The sequence below is a fragment of the Gastrolobium bilobum genome, unplaced genomic scaffold, assembly GCF_033153095.1.
Source record: "Gastrolobium bilobum isolate Gb01-03AN ecotype WA unplaced genomic scaffold, APGP_CSIRO_Gbil_v1 utg40662, whole genome shotgun sequence".
Lineage (NCBI taxonomy): Eukaryota > Viridiplantae > Streptophyta > Magnoliopsida > Fabales > Fabaceae > Gastrolobium > Gastrolobium bilobum.
Window position 1 is genome coordinate 57,363 of NW_026899504.1, and position 16,694 is coordinate 74,056.

A 16,694-nucleotide genomic window follows, 5' to 3' on the forward strand; every position below is an offset into this window, starting at 1 on the left:
AACCTGGGTTGGATTCCCACTAAATACATCTTTGGGAAGGGATGAAGAGATTTAACTGTGACTAAGCTTCGACTCGAGATTAGTCTCATAGCCGATTCAAAGATTTGAAACTTATAGGAATACAAAGGGACTGGTTCGCCTCAAAGAGATAATGTAACATCCCGCTGATTTGGGAAATTATATAAATTGTAGTTAGGAACATAGGAGTTAAATTAGGAACTTATATAAATTGCCATTAGTATTGAGAACGCATGTTTTGAATTTGACTTGCATACGTATAACTAGGGTAGGAGGAATTTTATTACCTTTAATTAACTTGTATGTGGAAATATTAGCTTCTACCCAGTGGTCACATGAAACAATAATTGTTGAGAACTCATTTCAATTGCAATTAGGAAGTGGGAAGTCATGTCATGGAATCGAACTTCAAGTAAGTGTGGGATAGGTTAATTTGTAAATTACATCCCCTAATAAAACCCTAGATAATACTTAGAAAAGTACATAAAACACTACAAGAAAAAAGTTTATTTGTGACGAGAAAATTTTGTTATAAATTTTGTCACAAATGATAATTTTTGACACAAATAATTAAATTTCGTCACAAATAAAATTGCGACATAAAAAATTGTGACGAAATTTACTTGCGACGTAAGAATTTGTGACAAAATTTCATAAAATTTTGTCACTAATAAATTTTTTTTGTTGTAGTGAAAAAATATGATGCATTAGAGGATAAAACGTTGGTTCTAATGAGTTTAGGGGCCTCGACCCAAGCCATAGGGGGGAGAAAAAAAAAATCTGATCCCATGTATTGGTATCTAAATCTATTCCAGCCAATGCATGCTTCCCATATGTGTTTAACCCTCTTCCTTCCTTTGCATGTCCGCCACACGTACACAATCATTGGACACTTGGAATTCTGCCTACAAGCTTCGGTCAAGTCCATCCATGGTCATGGGTTCCATTTTGTTCATTCTAAAAATCTGATCTTCTTAGCTTCCTTCTATGCGCAGTGGAGAGCAACAAGATCAAATCAACCTTCCTAATCTTTTTCCCCACAACCGTGAACATACAAGTGGAGAGCATAACACTACAACATTCTTCCTTCTTCACACCCTCTCCAAACCGTGACCCGCACCAGAATAAGGACCATCATCTAGCTTCCATTCCCTCTCTTCATCCGTTCGGCCGAAGAGCAATTTGAGGAGATGAGCTGTGAGTTTAGTCCTTGTAGACTAGATAGATCTCTTGCATGTGACTAAAACCGTGAATTTAGGAAAGTAGAAGGGTAAGGACCTTAGCATCAACCTTGGAGACCACCTACTTGATCGAATTGTGGAACTTTGTTTGCTTGCAAAGAGGTAACAGAAGAACCTCAATCTCTCTTCTTCTCTCGGTTCCAGCCGCTGCTTGTAGGCTAAGAGATCATGATAAATTCTTGTTTTGTTTTCTTTCTTCCATTGCATGCTTATGACCAGCTGTGAGGGAGCCCTCCTTTATCTTGCATGCGACTGGATTCAAGTCATTGAAGTTTAGGAGAAGATTAGGAACCAGTAAAGGGCGTTGTTTTGTTCGATTGGAAATCATGGAAGTGCAGTCAAGAAGGTAACAACAAACCGATTTCCTTGCTTCTTTTTTTCTGTCTCTGTTTTGGCTGCATGTAGGAATAGGAAAATTAAACTGTCATTCTCTTTCTCCTTGCTATTCAAACGGGAAACAGTGAGTGTTTTAGTCATGAGCTTGGAAAATAGTTTCCCTTAAACTGTTGGGTGGTCCACTGAATTAGACAGAAAACTAGAAGAGTGGCATCCTCTCAAGTTGGGTAAATCTCTTACTAGAGGATCATTGATTTATTTCTAAGTCATGTAATTAGTTTTATCCAATTAAAATTCTGAGCTCTTAGGGAATAGCTTCCGAAACCGAACTTGTATGCTTATGTAGTCTTAGAATTTTTGTCAATTGATATTTAAATAAAAATTACGAGCATTTTGTACCTTAAAAACTGAATCAGTATGTGTTGGGACTTTGGATTGTTGTATTGTTAACAAGTAGATAAAAAAATTATTGAAGTCAGAAATTGTTAGTAGAGGAACCATGAAAAACCCGATTCTATATATTAATGAAATTTTGGATTTTATTGTTGTTGGCAAGTTGATAAAGTAATGTGAAATCAGAAATTGTATAGGAAAAGAAGAACGGTAAAACTGAATCTGTGTGTGTGTTGGGGACCTTGGAAACTTCTTATGTGCTAGTAATTAATGGTATGAGTTATGAAAATAAAATCCTGAACACCTTGTTATGCTAAAAGCCGAACCTATATATATGTGTATGAGACCTTGGGTAATTTTATTTGCTAGCAATGGGTGAGATAACAGTGAGGGCATAAAAATAATTGACATTGGTAGTAGCATAACTCGATTAAGGTACAAGGATTAGAAGCATAGAAACCATTTGTGAATGATAGGAAAAATCATGTAAAGTTCTGATTTGGTATGATAGTATATTAGGTGCGCAAATTCCCTAAGAACGTGGACTATTCTGGTGCTGTTTGATTAATACTTGGGCTCACAAGGTAAGTGTTTGGTGGTATTACCTAATGTGACTATTAGCTAGCGTATAGAATTGTGAATTGTTGCTCACATGTGCCTTGGATTAATGTGCTGTCATATGCTATATGTATGCTGCCTATGAATGTGACAAGATGGAAAATCATGAATGAGAAGTAATTGTTATGTGGCAGCTTGGTACGACAAGTACATGAAAGATATGCTATTATGATGATGATCTAGTCATGCATATACACCTCATAATTCATTTGTTTCTTGTGTGTGTGTGAAGCATATCATGGCATACATGCACGAATTTCATACTGTTCATGGATTAGAATATTTATATAAATATGCATACGATTGAGCATGCATCATATAGGCATCCCTTCGGTACCAGGGTATGGGACACTTGGCTTCAGTCCGCATAGGCCACAGTTGGAATTCACCTTTGATGGGAGTCATTATGGAATATCCACTGTGTATATTAGTACGCGCACGACGGTGCTATGAGCGTAATGATGGCGTTATATACGCACTATGATATGTTAAGTACGCTCACGATGGTGCTATGAGCGTAATGATGGCGTTATATACGCACTATGATATGTTAGTACGCGCACAACGGTGCTATGAGCGTAATGATGGCGTTATATACGCACTATGATATGTTAATATTCCTACGAAAAATGAAATGTTGATGTGACTGTTTTATACTTTTGTACCTAGTCTAATATTGTTGCATTATTGGTTTTGCTATCACACTACTGAGATTTTTCTCACCCCTTTGGGACTGCAATTTTATAAAAATTGCAGGAGGACGAAAGAGCATATGAGGACGTGGTTATATGGATAATGGTTGTTAATTGCTGCTGTTTGGATTTTTGCTATTACTGTTTGCTTGATGGATGACTGTATTATTTTTGGAAATTTGGATTACTGTTGGAGCTATGACTTAGCTAATGTTTTAAGACTTTTATGATCAGTTATTACTTTGAAAACAAATTCTGAAAACATTTTGTGAAAATAATTTCTGAACGTTTTATTAAGTGTTGATTTATGAATAGTTTTGCGAGCACTTTGCGAGTTATGTTTCAAGGGGCAAACGACCTTCGATTTACTAATCATTTATATGCACGCGAAGCCCCAGATGTACTCTTTCTATATAACAAAGAATATTTTTTTTGAATCGTTGAACTTGATTTTATACGAATTTTACAAGACAACAAGGTCTGTCAGGAAAGTTAGGAAATTCAGCAAGCTATGTATTTTTTAAAAAAAATTGTCACTCTGATTTTTATGAACAACCAGATTTCGACTCAAGTTTTTAATTAGCAACTGAAAAATGATTTTTCAGTATTTAAGTAATGACGTTAGAACTCTAATCCGCTTAGCAAACAACTCTCTTGGATGCATACAAGGGAGGGTGTTACAGATAATTAGGGCCGATATACAAAAAAACAAAATCAGCTCCATCTCTATATATTGTCATCGCCATCACTGTTACTATTACCACCACTGTCGTCATTGATAAGTCCATAAAATGTGACTTAAGACATATGGTTTCTAATATGAAAATGTAAAAAAAAGAATACTCTTTGTGTTAATAGATATCCCAATTACATTAAGTTGAAATGTTATTGAGTGCTAATGGGCTTCATTCTTATTTTCAGGCCCACATATTAATACTTCCCAAAAAAAAGAAGGAAGAAAGAAAAGAATAGGAAAAGAAGAAGAAAATAATGTGGGATGGACTTTTGAAATGCAAGTCAAAAGAGCCCATTTGAATAAAGAAAAGAAGTAAAAGAAGGAAGACAGAAAGACACATCAACGTTGGACACAAATTGGAAACGCATTCTGAAACTAGCGAACCCTAACCCTCACCGTGTGAACTAACCCACTTCCATCCAACCATAATCACAAGCTTTCCATTCTGATTTTTCTTTACAACCAAACCATCAAGCCACACCGGGTATTTAATCTTGGTTTACCCATCGAGCCTTAGCCCTCACCCATGGTCCCTTAAGTGAGCGTTCAACCAAAATACTGACCCTAGCCATTTTTATTCAAACAGAAAATGTCAAACACTACCCATAACTGATTGGGTGAGCTAGAGTTTGTTAGGATTGTTGGCGGAAGCAATTTTTGGAGTGAGGTTACTGCCTTTGCAAAGGAATCGCACGATTGGAAGAAGCGCGTGGATGCTTGCTGTTGGTGAGAGGCCCAAAGCCCATGCATGCGAGAGAAGGGAGCTATAAAAAAGGAGGAATAGTTGATGTGAGGCTCTCTTCTTCTTCGACATTCTTCTTCTCCATTTTTCTTTACTTAATTTTTGTATTTTCTGGTACTGTAATTAAGCCTATTTTGTTTGAATTAGAATATGTCAGTACAGTACCGAGGCTATTCATGTGAATAGGACTCGTGCTGTATTTTAAGCTTTCTGCACTTTATTTTCTCTGTAATTTTAATTTCTTTTTCTGTTTTTGTAGCTCAACCTTATGGGTATGACCTAAACCTTTGAAGGTCAGGTCTAGGTTACTCGAACCTCTGTGATGGAAGATTGTTAATTTTTAATTCTTAGTTGTTTAATGCCATGCTTTGTATTTAAACATTCTGTCATTGAGGCCTGATGGTAGATGTTGTGTTAGAAATAAGTCATCGAGAGGTGATTAATTCTGGAAATGCATTAAGCACATGGACTTGAATGAGAGATTATTCAAGAGTCGTCACTTAGAAATGAGGACAACCACCATGTAACTTTGGACTTGAAATGCATGAGTCCTTACATCATTGAGCATAGAGATGTATAAATGAAGATTTGGGATAAAATGATTTTAAGAGATTAAAATCAACAAGAGTGATTCGTTAACTGAGAATTAAATTTAAACAATCTGTAATTAATTAGCAGTCAATCCAATGTTGTGGGAAAAGTAAACCAAAGCCCAACCTATTTTTCTAAACATTTTCACCAACTCAGTTTTCCTTTGATTTTTTAATTTTTAATCATCATTCTATTTTACATTTTTTTTATAAAAATCATTTTACATCAAATACTTAAATTGCTTTACTACTATTTTTCATCCTTTAGCTCCAAAAATTAATTCAGAAAATTCTAAAAAATATAGTAACGTGGTCAATGCTATTTTAGATTAGTTTTGCTTTTATGTTTCTTTTCAGAATTCAGTTTAAGCAATTGCACTTTGTGTTTTTGAAATTTTTGCCAAAAGATCCTTGTGAGAACGATAACTGGGACTTATAGACCCTACCTATATTACTTGTGGCTGCGTATACTTGCGCAATTCTTGCATAAACGTTAGCAAGGCCAACAAGTTTTTGGCGCCGTTGCCGGGGATCGAAGGCGTACATTGTCAGATTTCTTTGTGTGATTGCTATTTCTGAGTTAATTCTGTTTGCTGTTTTTATGTTGACATTATTAGTTTATTTTAATTTTTTTCTTAATTGTGTTAGTTTTTATTGCTTTATTTGCATGAATAGTGGTAGCTTGAATTTTAGTTCTGTTAAGATTCTGAGTTTCTGCATATTATTTTTTGTTACTGTTGTTTTGTCATTTAATTTGTTATTTTATTATTTCGTAGCTGTTAATTTGTCTCTTAATTATTTTTTCTTTTTCTTGTCAATTTTTTTTTATTAGTTTCATTCCTTTAGTTTATAATTTTCTCTGGTTTACAATTCTGTTGTTGAGATATTGTTCTGTTTGATATTGGTTGATATGCTTCCTGTGTGTTTGAGTTTGTTGCTATTTTAAATTTTCAAATTCTTTGTTGTGTTTGTTCTTTAATTTTTGTTTAGAGTGCTGAAAGATACCTTGATTGATTAAGCTAGTTTGAGGGTTTAGTTTTTTATTATTAGTTCAAAGGGTGCATGAGTACATCTCCACACCTTTTTGTAGAAGCTTTTGATCCTGAACCAGAGAGGACCTTCAGGCTTAGAAGAAGAACCTAAAGAGAAAATAGGCAGATTCCAAATCCTAATTTTGGAGAAATGGAGAACCTAGGAAATGGGAATGGGAATGAAGAACAACCTGAGAGGATAGGTAACCAACCATTGGATGACAATGATAGGTCCATGATGGAATTTATCATTCTCGTGTTGGATGAACTTGATCCAAGCATAGTCCATCCTATCAATGAAGTGCCTTTCAAATTAGAACCTATCATGTCTACTATGCTGCAGAATATGAGACAGTACCATGGGTTACTTTTAGAGGACCCACACAAGCATCTTAGGAACTTCATTGAAGTTGCTAATACCTTTATGAGGCCAGCCATCTTAGATGATGTTTTGAGATTGAAACTTTTCCTTCATTCCCTCACAGACAAAGAATGGCTGAAATCCCTTCCATCCAACTCCATAACAACTTGGCATGAGTTGGTTGAGAAATTTATCATGAAATTTTTCCCATCCAATAAAATAGTTCAGACCAGAGGTGAGATCACCAATTTCATGCAGAAAGATGGTGAGAGATTAGTGGATGTGTGGGAAAGGTTCAAACTGCTTCTTAGGCAGTGTCCAAATCATGGACTACCATCTTGGGCCTTGATACAGACCTTCTACAATGGTCTAAGCTTTCAAAACAGAGCCTTAGCAGATTCTGCTGCAAATGGAATGTTTATGTCTAGGTCCTTTAATCAAGCCTATGAGCTATTAGAACAAATGGCTCAAAATTACTCCCAATGGCCCATGGAAAGGTCTCAGCCAAGAAAAGTAGTTGGTATGCATGAGGTTGATCCCATTACCGCCTTGTCTGCTAAGTTTGATGCCTTGTCAACCTTAGAAAAAAGTCATATTTCCCAACCTCAAGTCCAATCTGTTTCAATAATTCCCCAAGAATTATGAATCTTTTGTACTTGTTTGAGAGTTGCCCATCCAACCAGAATAAGTCTTCTATGTGGGAAATCCCAATAGGAACCAACCCAATTTTTCCAACAATTTTAACCCAGGTTGGTGGCAAAATTCTGGTTTCCAAGACTCTCAAGGGCAGGGACAACAAGCTGGTCCCTCAAATGCCCAACCCAAACCACCCTTCCCATCTCAAGGATATTAGCAGCCACAAAGGCAGCAAATTCCTGCACAATATCCTCAGACCCAACAAGCTGACCAAACTTCCTCTTCTCTAGAAACTCTACTTAGAGATTTTTTGATTAGGACTGAAGCAAAACAAAATAGTTTGGAGGCTGTTGTGCATATAGTATTCCTGCTTCTCTTATGAATTTAGAATCACAGATAGGTCATTTAGCAAACACTATGAGCATTAGGCCTCCTGGAACCTTTCCTAGTAATACTGAAGAGCCTAGGAGAAATAATAAGAAATGTCAAATGATAGAGCTTAGGAATGGCAGATCTGTAAACCAACCAAAAGCTGTGGTTAGACCCTCAGCATTAAAGAAAAGGGAAGAAGAAAAACTGCAACAAGAAAAAGGTTCAAAACAAGAAGGAAATTTAGAACCTGGTCAGCCACCCATAGTCCATGATAGCCACCAAGAGGCCGAGACTAATATTCCTTTGCTTGTTCTGATTGAACCAGAAATTCAGATCCAAATAGACCCATATTTAAGGACTATTACAAAGGAAAAGTCACCTACAAAGAGTCAAGCATCTAAGCCCATTGTTGACACACCTGTTGTCAACAACAGACCCCCCACCCTTTCCCCAAAGGTTGCAAAAGCAGAAGCAAGATCACCAATTTAGAAAGTTTCTTGACCTCCTAAAACAACTTCACATCAATATTCCATTTGTAGATGCCTTAGAGTAGATGCCCACTTATGTGAAGTTCATGAAAGAGATACTTTTTAGGAAGAGGAGGTTATAGGAGTTTGAAACTGTGGCTCTTACTCAAGAAAGTAGCAAAAGATACGGTACATCCTATGTACCTAATATATATATATATATATATATATATATATATATATATATATATATATATATATATATACATATGCATGAGCATGTTATAATCACATCATTGACATACAGCTCCAACCACTACACCAATGGGCATGGTGGAGCACACACGAGGATTAACCCCAGTCCCAAAAGATTACATGTTAGAAGCTCCCAAGCGAGGTAGCTTCAAAAGTTAGTCCTCTACAATCATGTCCGAGGGAGGCCACCTACAATGTTCACACAGACATGATCATCAATTAACTTGTACAACAAGCACAACAAATAACATAACACAATCCTTCCATCACACTATAGGTTCGGCCACAAGGCCCAAAATGTTACCCAATGTGTTTCTTCTATAACACTCAATCAACTCTATGGTTACACAACCTTTCTCAACACCAATACAATCCTCATTTACCTTACATTATCACTTAGCACCATGTTCCCCTAATCGTTCCCTCTAGGCTGAAAATACATATCAAGGGGGACAAGGTTTTCCACTTAACTCATATGTATTACATGTAACAGCCCGTTACGTACCAGTAATGTTATCATTGCATATGGTATTAAGCGCAGTTACAATCACGGTAATTGAGTTAATTAAATTACGGGTAAAATTTTTCTTTTATTAAATCCTCATTGTTAAACAATTAACCATTTTTCGTAACTAATTAAAACAACGCCGTAATTGTAAATGCAAAACTCGCGGAAGCATAAAACATATTAATTATCATCTCTCTAAGCAATATGTAACACCTCGTGTTAACCCGGTTTGTTAACATGTCATCGTATCAAGCCACGCTTAATATAAAAATGCGGAATAATTTTTTCTGTTCAATTATGACGTCATTATACTTAGCCAAGTTGAATTATTAAAATCCAATTACAAAATATCGCCTATATGTAAATTGCAAAAGACAGCTAACTGAAATACCTCATAACATAGATGTGAGTAACTAACTCACGAAACTACAACACGTAGTCCGGACAATATCCTGATACATTATTAATTACAACTGGAAACATCTAAAACATAAAGTCAAGTCAATGTGGCATGGACAATCCCCATGCTCAGCAAATAAGGCAACAAAGCCCAACACCAGTCTCAACAATAACATCATGAAGCTAAAAGCATAAAAGCAACAGTCAATATCCAGCATCCAACATAAGCAGCATAACAACATATAAATCAGCTAAGCTTCGGCATGCCGCTAGAGGTCTCAACCCCCGCATTACCTAAACCTGAAATATGTGCCCCAAACATGGGGTGAGATCTCTAAACAGAAATCTCAGTAAGACAAGGGGTCCTCAAGGATCTTCCACCCCAAGCTCACTTACATGTGAAATATAAGTTCCAAAAGCAGTTACACAGTATAAGTTCCAAAATAGTGCAATGCAGCAGATAATCATGTCATTTGTGTTATAACAATTCTACTGATCAGAGAAGTGCAGGAATACGTTTATTACCCACACAGTACCAGCCCATGCTGTACTCGTCCCCAGTACCACCTCATGGCTTCCTGGCTAGGCGAAACACCACGTACATATCATAAGCATTTTGCACTTAACAGCTCCATAGCATTTCAATAAAACAGTACATGAAAACACATCATGCATATAAACCATTCACCCATGGGACATGGTGGAACATACAATGGCTAAACCGAGGACACAAAAGCTTACCTCTTAAGCAATACGTCCAAACCAAGAGCTCACAATAGCTCAAGCCCATAAACAACACAATCATAATCTGTTTATACAGTAAATAATCATCAATAACCATTACTCCATGTTACATTAAGTGGTTAAGGCTTTCCATCTCATTTTAAGTCATTTTAGGCAGTTTCTGCAGGAGGTATTCGAATACTCCCCGATGAGTATTCGAATACTCCTGCTCTCCAGAAAGTATTCGGCTACTTTCACTGAAGTATTCGAATACCACATGGTATTCGAATACCCACACCCCAGTATTTGAATACTACCCAGTATTCGACTACTTCTTCAAGGTATCTGAATACTTTTCTTCCCATAAAAGTATCCCAATACTCCTGCAAGGAGTATTCGACTACCAGTGAACAAGTATTCGAATACTACACGAAAAGTATTCGAATACTTCTTCACCAGAATGCAGAAATATGAACAGTGATCTGCATAATCCCATTTTTAAGGGTCCAAATGCGATTGGGAGTCCAATGACTCCCTAAACAGATATTCATTAACATGTTATGAACTTAGAAACACATTTCTTTACTCAAATGATTAAAGTTTCTCTTTTTAACCGATTAAACAAGCTTAAAACCTCAAAATGACAAAGGCTATGATCATAGTATACCTCAAGCTCCAAAACTCTGAAAATGAGACACACAAGGGGCACTCTACACAGCACCAAGGTTCTGACTTTGCCAAGCCACGAAAATACAACACAAGCTTGAACCTTTCCACTCAAAAATGGCTCCAAGAAGCCTCCAATAGCATGAACAATGGCTCTCACTAAGGGGAACACCAACTCAGCCCACAAAACCCCCCACAAGACAGAAACCAACTCAGAAACAAGGCACTCTCACCTCCCCACCACGTACTACTAAGTGTTTACAAGGTTAAGTGTGAAGAAATCTAAGTAAAAAGGTGAGTTCTTGGCCCTCAAACAAGCACAAGGGTCCAAGCTTCAAGGGAAGGAACAATGGCTTAACAGAATCAGCACTCAAGACACTCACGTAGCAGTCAAATTATGGCCTAGGGTTTTGTGCCTTTTAGCTTAAATAAGTCCACTTAAAATAACACACAGTATTAACATTAACAGCTACGCATAGCATTTTAATCCAAAACTTGAGATTCTGAACCTACTCATTTTTTAAGATTTATCATATTTTTATTTTATTTTTCGTAGCACATTTCCGGTACGCGCTTTTCCATAGCCAGTATCAGTTCTAGCACCAGTTCTCATTATTTTAACTTGAAACTTGTTTTACAAGTCATATATATTATTCTAGTAACATATACACACTTTTTATAATTTTTCGGGATACTTCATCGGTACGCGTTTATACCGAGTAGCAGAACCAGTATCTGTACTTTTCGTCAGAAAAGCGACTTTCAGCATTATTACTCACATACCATGATTATTTAAGCCTCATAATAATCATTAGGGTTAATTATGGAATTATTTCCTAATTTCACATAATTAATTAATCAACTTCCTTAATTAACGGTGCGGGTACTTACACAATACCATTAATTTTAGATTTCATAAAACCTATTTTCAAAATTTTACACAGTGGTAATCGATTACCATTTATGGGTAATGGATTACCAAAGGCTCCAGAATGAGACAGTAGCCAAATTTGGGCTCCCCTGGTTTGGGTAATCGATTACTGAACTAGGTAATCGATTACCTATGTCAAGGTAATCGATTACTTTGAACATAGTAGCTCAATTTTGCGTCCCCTGTTTCAGGTAATCGATTACCAAAGCAAGGTAATCGATTACCCTACTATAAAAATGACAGATATCAGCATTTAAAACACAAAAAAGGTGATGTAACTTACTCCTAACACTCCACTACCCAAAATACAGTTCATACAAGATCTAATGTAGGCTCTAGGCCATTCCATCATGCATATTCCTTACCATGATATCATTTTACATCATTCACCATATCCTTTGCCATTTACACGTCATATGGCTCATGTTACATCACAAGTAACCAAATGCCTCTAAATGCAAAATATGTTGTCATGGACAAGTCCCATGCTCACCAATAAGTCATTGTAAACAATAGGCATGAAATGTAAAGCAATTACAAAAGACTTAGAATCTAGTCATGAACACCACAAAAGCATGGAATCTCAACATGCAATATGTTCATGATCTAAGTCCAAAATGCTAAATATAATACTATGTGCATCAAATATGCTCCTCCAAAATGTCATGCTCTCCATATGCACATCATGCTAGAATCCTCCACTAAGCGGGCCTCTTGCCTGAAGCTCCTCCATGCTCACTATAGCCTGAAATGATGTCCCCAAACGCGGGGTGAGATATACAAATATATCTCAGTAAACCAAGGGTACTAGAGGATCACTCCACCCCATGGCTCACTCAATGTGCAACAATAACATCATGTAAAATGCATAACATACAAAATCACAACAACTGGGCACAAATCCAAGAACATCCACATAAGGATTCCGTTCAAGAACCCCATCATATAACTCCCGGGAAGCTTCCCGGTGCCTCTCTCATGGATGAGACGACCACATGGAAAAACTCAATTGGAACTCCTCATGAGCCCTATCCAGCGGAAATCCCACGTTTGGATCATCCTGGTGCCGCTCCCAGAGTCGGACCCACGGCAAAACCCGACTGAGATTCCCAAAGGATATCTCCAGCGGAAGTTCAAACCACACACATCTACTGGCCATAGATCACAAAGATTTCACACAACATGCTCCAAGCATGTCGCACAATCAAGCAATAATGCATGAACGTACATATTCACACAATGTCCAAAGGCACAAAATCCAACCACAACCTTCCACTAGGTGTGGTGGAGCACACAAGGGATTAAAACCCAAGTTCCAAAGGTTTACCTCAACTCCACAAATATTGCTCTTCCACGTAAGCTCCAAGCTTAGTCCGCTTTTATTGCGTCCGCTTCTATTGGTAACCTATATGATCAACAACCATGGCTATCAATCAATTGCAAACAATCCATCAATTCACAAGAATTATCACTAATTATAATCACTTAGGCCCAAAGGCCATCTCACAATTTAATCAACTAACTCAATCACTTTACTCATCAAACTTACTCACCAATCCACCAATTATGCACTAAAACATCAATCATTAATTAAACCACATTTTTCACATAATTTTTCTCTAAATTCCTTCTATGGTTCGAATTCCTCAAGAGGCATAAACCAAGACTTTCAATTCAATTTAACACTTATACACATCCTTTAATCCTCTAATTAATTCATACCAATGCTCCATAATTCAATTATCCAATCCCATCATCATGCCAATTCATAAAGTCTTGAAATCTCATCACAAAATTGCCCAAGTTAAAATTTCCAAATCACAATAATTTTTATTACATCAATCATCATCATTTATCATTCTAAGCATTTAATTCCAAAGGAGAGATATCATTTAATGCTCCTAACTATCACAACTCAACTTACATAATCAAAACCCTCATCAATTTTATGATCTCCATGAAAACTCAAAGAGAATGAAAAAACTTACCACCAATAGCCTCCAATGGCCCAAGTGAGTGATCTCCAACCAATGGTTCAACACAAAAAGCCCCCAAAATTCTCCAAAAACTCACCAAGTTCGTGGCTGAAATAGGGGTATATCTCCCTCGATAATGATCGCAACAAGGTGCACTCTACATGAAAGTCACTCACAATCTCAAGGGAAACAACTTTGTAGTTGAAAGTTTCCCTAAAAAATGGCTCTAACTCAAGGTTGCAATTCAAAAAGCTCTCTTGGCCTATTTCCATGGAAGCTCCACGATGAAGAAGAGAAGGAGGAGAGAGAGTGTTCAGATTTTTGTGTGTTTTGTGTCACTTAAACCACTTAAGTCACTTAAAGTGGATCCCACACGTCATTTAAATTTCTTAAATCATTCATTAATCCACAAATTCATAACCTACGTATTTTTCTCGTTCACATCATATTTTTATTTTCTAGAAATACTGATCATAATTTCACAGTTATCGGTACAATTATACCGCAGTATTTTACACTGGTAAAATTACTATTCATCAGATTTTCTGAAACTTGCCTATCCACTTAATTTTTCGTTCTGAATTCATTTCCGGCATTATTTTTACCATTTGAGACCGTCTACTCAATTTTTTTGTCTCAGGTTACGTGTTTGGTAAATTACTATTTTACCCTTCTTATGCGATTTGACTCTAATTTCAAGATTTTCACTAATCCTACCCCTTTAGATCACATTCTCAAATATAATTACACATTTAGAAATATGAGGTGTTATATTACACACTCATTTTACCTTATTATTAACGATTCAAGGCATCCATAACTCATTTACAACATTCCTCAACAACTTGTTTTACAAGAAATCCTAGTTCATCCATCAAAATTTGTCTAAGTTATCAAACTTTATCACAATAAATTTTATTGGTTCAGTCATCATCATTCATCATTGTGAGCATTAAATTCCAAAAGGACACTATCATTACATGCCTCCAACTACTTCAATCAACTCACACATTCAAAATTTATACCCATTTTCAATCCATCATCAAATTAAGTCAAGGGTTGGGATATTTACCACAAATGATCTCCAAGGACTCCTAGAATGTGTTTTCAAACATCAAAGAAAGTCAAGCCACCTCCAATGACCCACTAAAGCTTCAAAACTATCACTTTCTTAAGGAAGGATCTCCTCATACAATGATCTCCACCCAAAAATAAGGGTATCAATGTGTTCCTCTCAAAATTTTACACAAGTTTGGCTTTGGAATCGTTTGATTTCATTGAGTATAGCTTGAGTTATGAATTTCTCAAGTTTTAACTCTTTTCTTCAATGGTGGAAGAGGGTTGCGGGTTTTTGAAGGAGAAATGGAGAAAGATGATGTACTCTCACAATTGGACATGTGCCCTTATATCCCACTTAAGTGAGGTAGGTACCACAAGTGCCACCTCACTTAAAATCACTCAATCACACCACTAATCTTCAATTAACTCTCAAATCATCCAATTAATTAATGTTCTAATCATCAAATCATTATTTTAACATATTTAATAATTATCCTCCACATTATTTTTGGGTTTCCGATAACTTTTTCCAAACTACATTTTTCTCCCAAAAATAACTATATGACGTTCCCAACCTAGAAACGTCGTTCTCACAATGAGAACTTTGTTCGCCCCTTTTAGGACAACTTACTGAATATTGTTCCCACCATGGGAACGTCGTTCTCCCTTTGGGAATAACTTACTGAATATCGTTCCCACCATGGGAACAATCTACTGAATGTCATTCCTACTCCGAGAACGACCACTATTCATCAATTTTTCCAAAAAGTGTCTATCCACTCCAAATTTCATTCTGAATCCATTTCCATCATTAGTTTCATCAAATTAAATCTAATTTTATCATCTCACAAGTTAGGGTTACATATTTTCCAATTTACCATTTTACCCTTCGTGTGTATTTTCACCTGGATTTCAGAATTTTTACTAAATACACCCTCTAACCAACAATTAAACCTTTAATATTGGATTTCAAATATGTGAGGTGTTATAATATCTCTGACAGCCAAAGTACGATATTAACATTGCTTGTCTGCCTGCATCTTCATTCAGTTCTGGGCATCTTACAAATTATTCTTGAAATTGGCAAAAAGCTCGTTGTGTTGGCACAATAGTCAATCTAATGCCTCCAACTTCTCTAAGCCCTTACAATAATGAGGGAGCATAATAGGTGAACAATCATGCAACGCTTCAAAAGAAGACATGAAGATAGCAGAATGGAAGATAGTGTTGTAATGCATCTCTGCCCAACACAAAAACTTAGACCAGAGGTTGTGTTGATCATTGCAAAAAGCTTACATGTATTGCTCGAGGTAGCGATTTGTCACCTCAGACTACCCGCCAATCTGGGGGTGATAAAATGAACTTGTGAGCAAGTGCGTGTCATTCAGCTTGAATAGATGATGCAAAAAGTTACTAACAAAAATATGGTCCCTATCAGAAACCAAGGTATAAGGAAAATCATGAATCTTAACAATCATTTCACAAAACAAACGTGCTACAATTGCTGAAGTGTAAGAAGTTGGTAAGGGACTGAAGTGAGAAAACTTCGTTAATCTGTCAACAACAATAAGAATGCATGTGAACCCACTAGAGTTAGGTAAATCAGTGATGAAATCAAATGCTAAATCTTCAAAGACACCATTTGGTATTAGTAATGGTTGAAGAAGGCCACTCGATGCTCCATGAATAGGCATAACATATTGACAAATTTGACATTGGTACACGAAAGCTTGGAAGTCTGAATGCATATTCCTCCAATAGAATGATGAAATCAAACGCAATAGTGTTCTTATGACCCCAACATGCCCACCGATTGGGGTGTTATTAGCTTCAGATAGTAATAATTCCTTAAGTGTGGAATTAGGCCCAAGAAGATACCTTGCACGATGAAACAATATGCCATCCTTGCAAGTGATAGTAGTGTTATTGCAAGTACTTGAAGAA

At 36.5% G+C, this 16,694-nt stretch overlaps 1 non-coding gene across 1 annotated transcript; it reads right to left on the reverse strand.

Annotated features, from left to right (window-relative positions):
- Window positions 1-6,984: 6,984 nt before the first annotated feature.
- Window positions 6,985-7,090, reverse strand: LOC133290771 (small nucleolar RNA R71). The gene has a single exon (XR_009748737.1). It is a non-coding gene; the product is annotated as a small nucleolar RNA R71 (small nucleolar RNA).
- Between the last annotated feature and the right edge of the window lie 9,604 nt (window positions 7,091-16,694).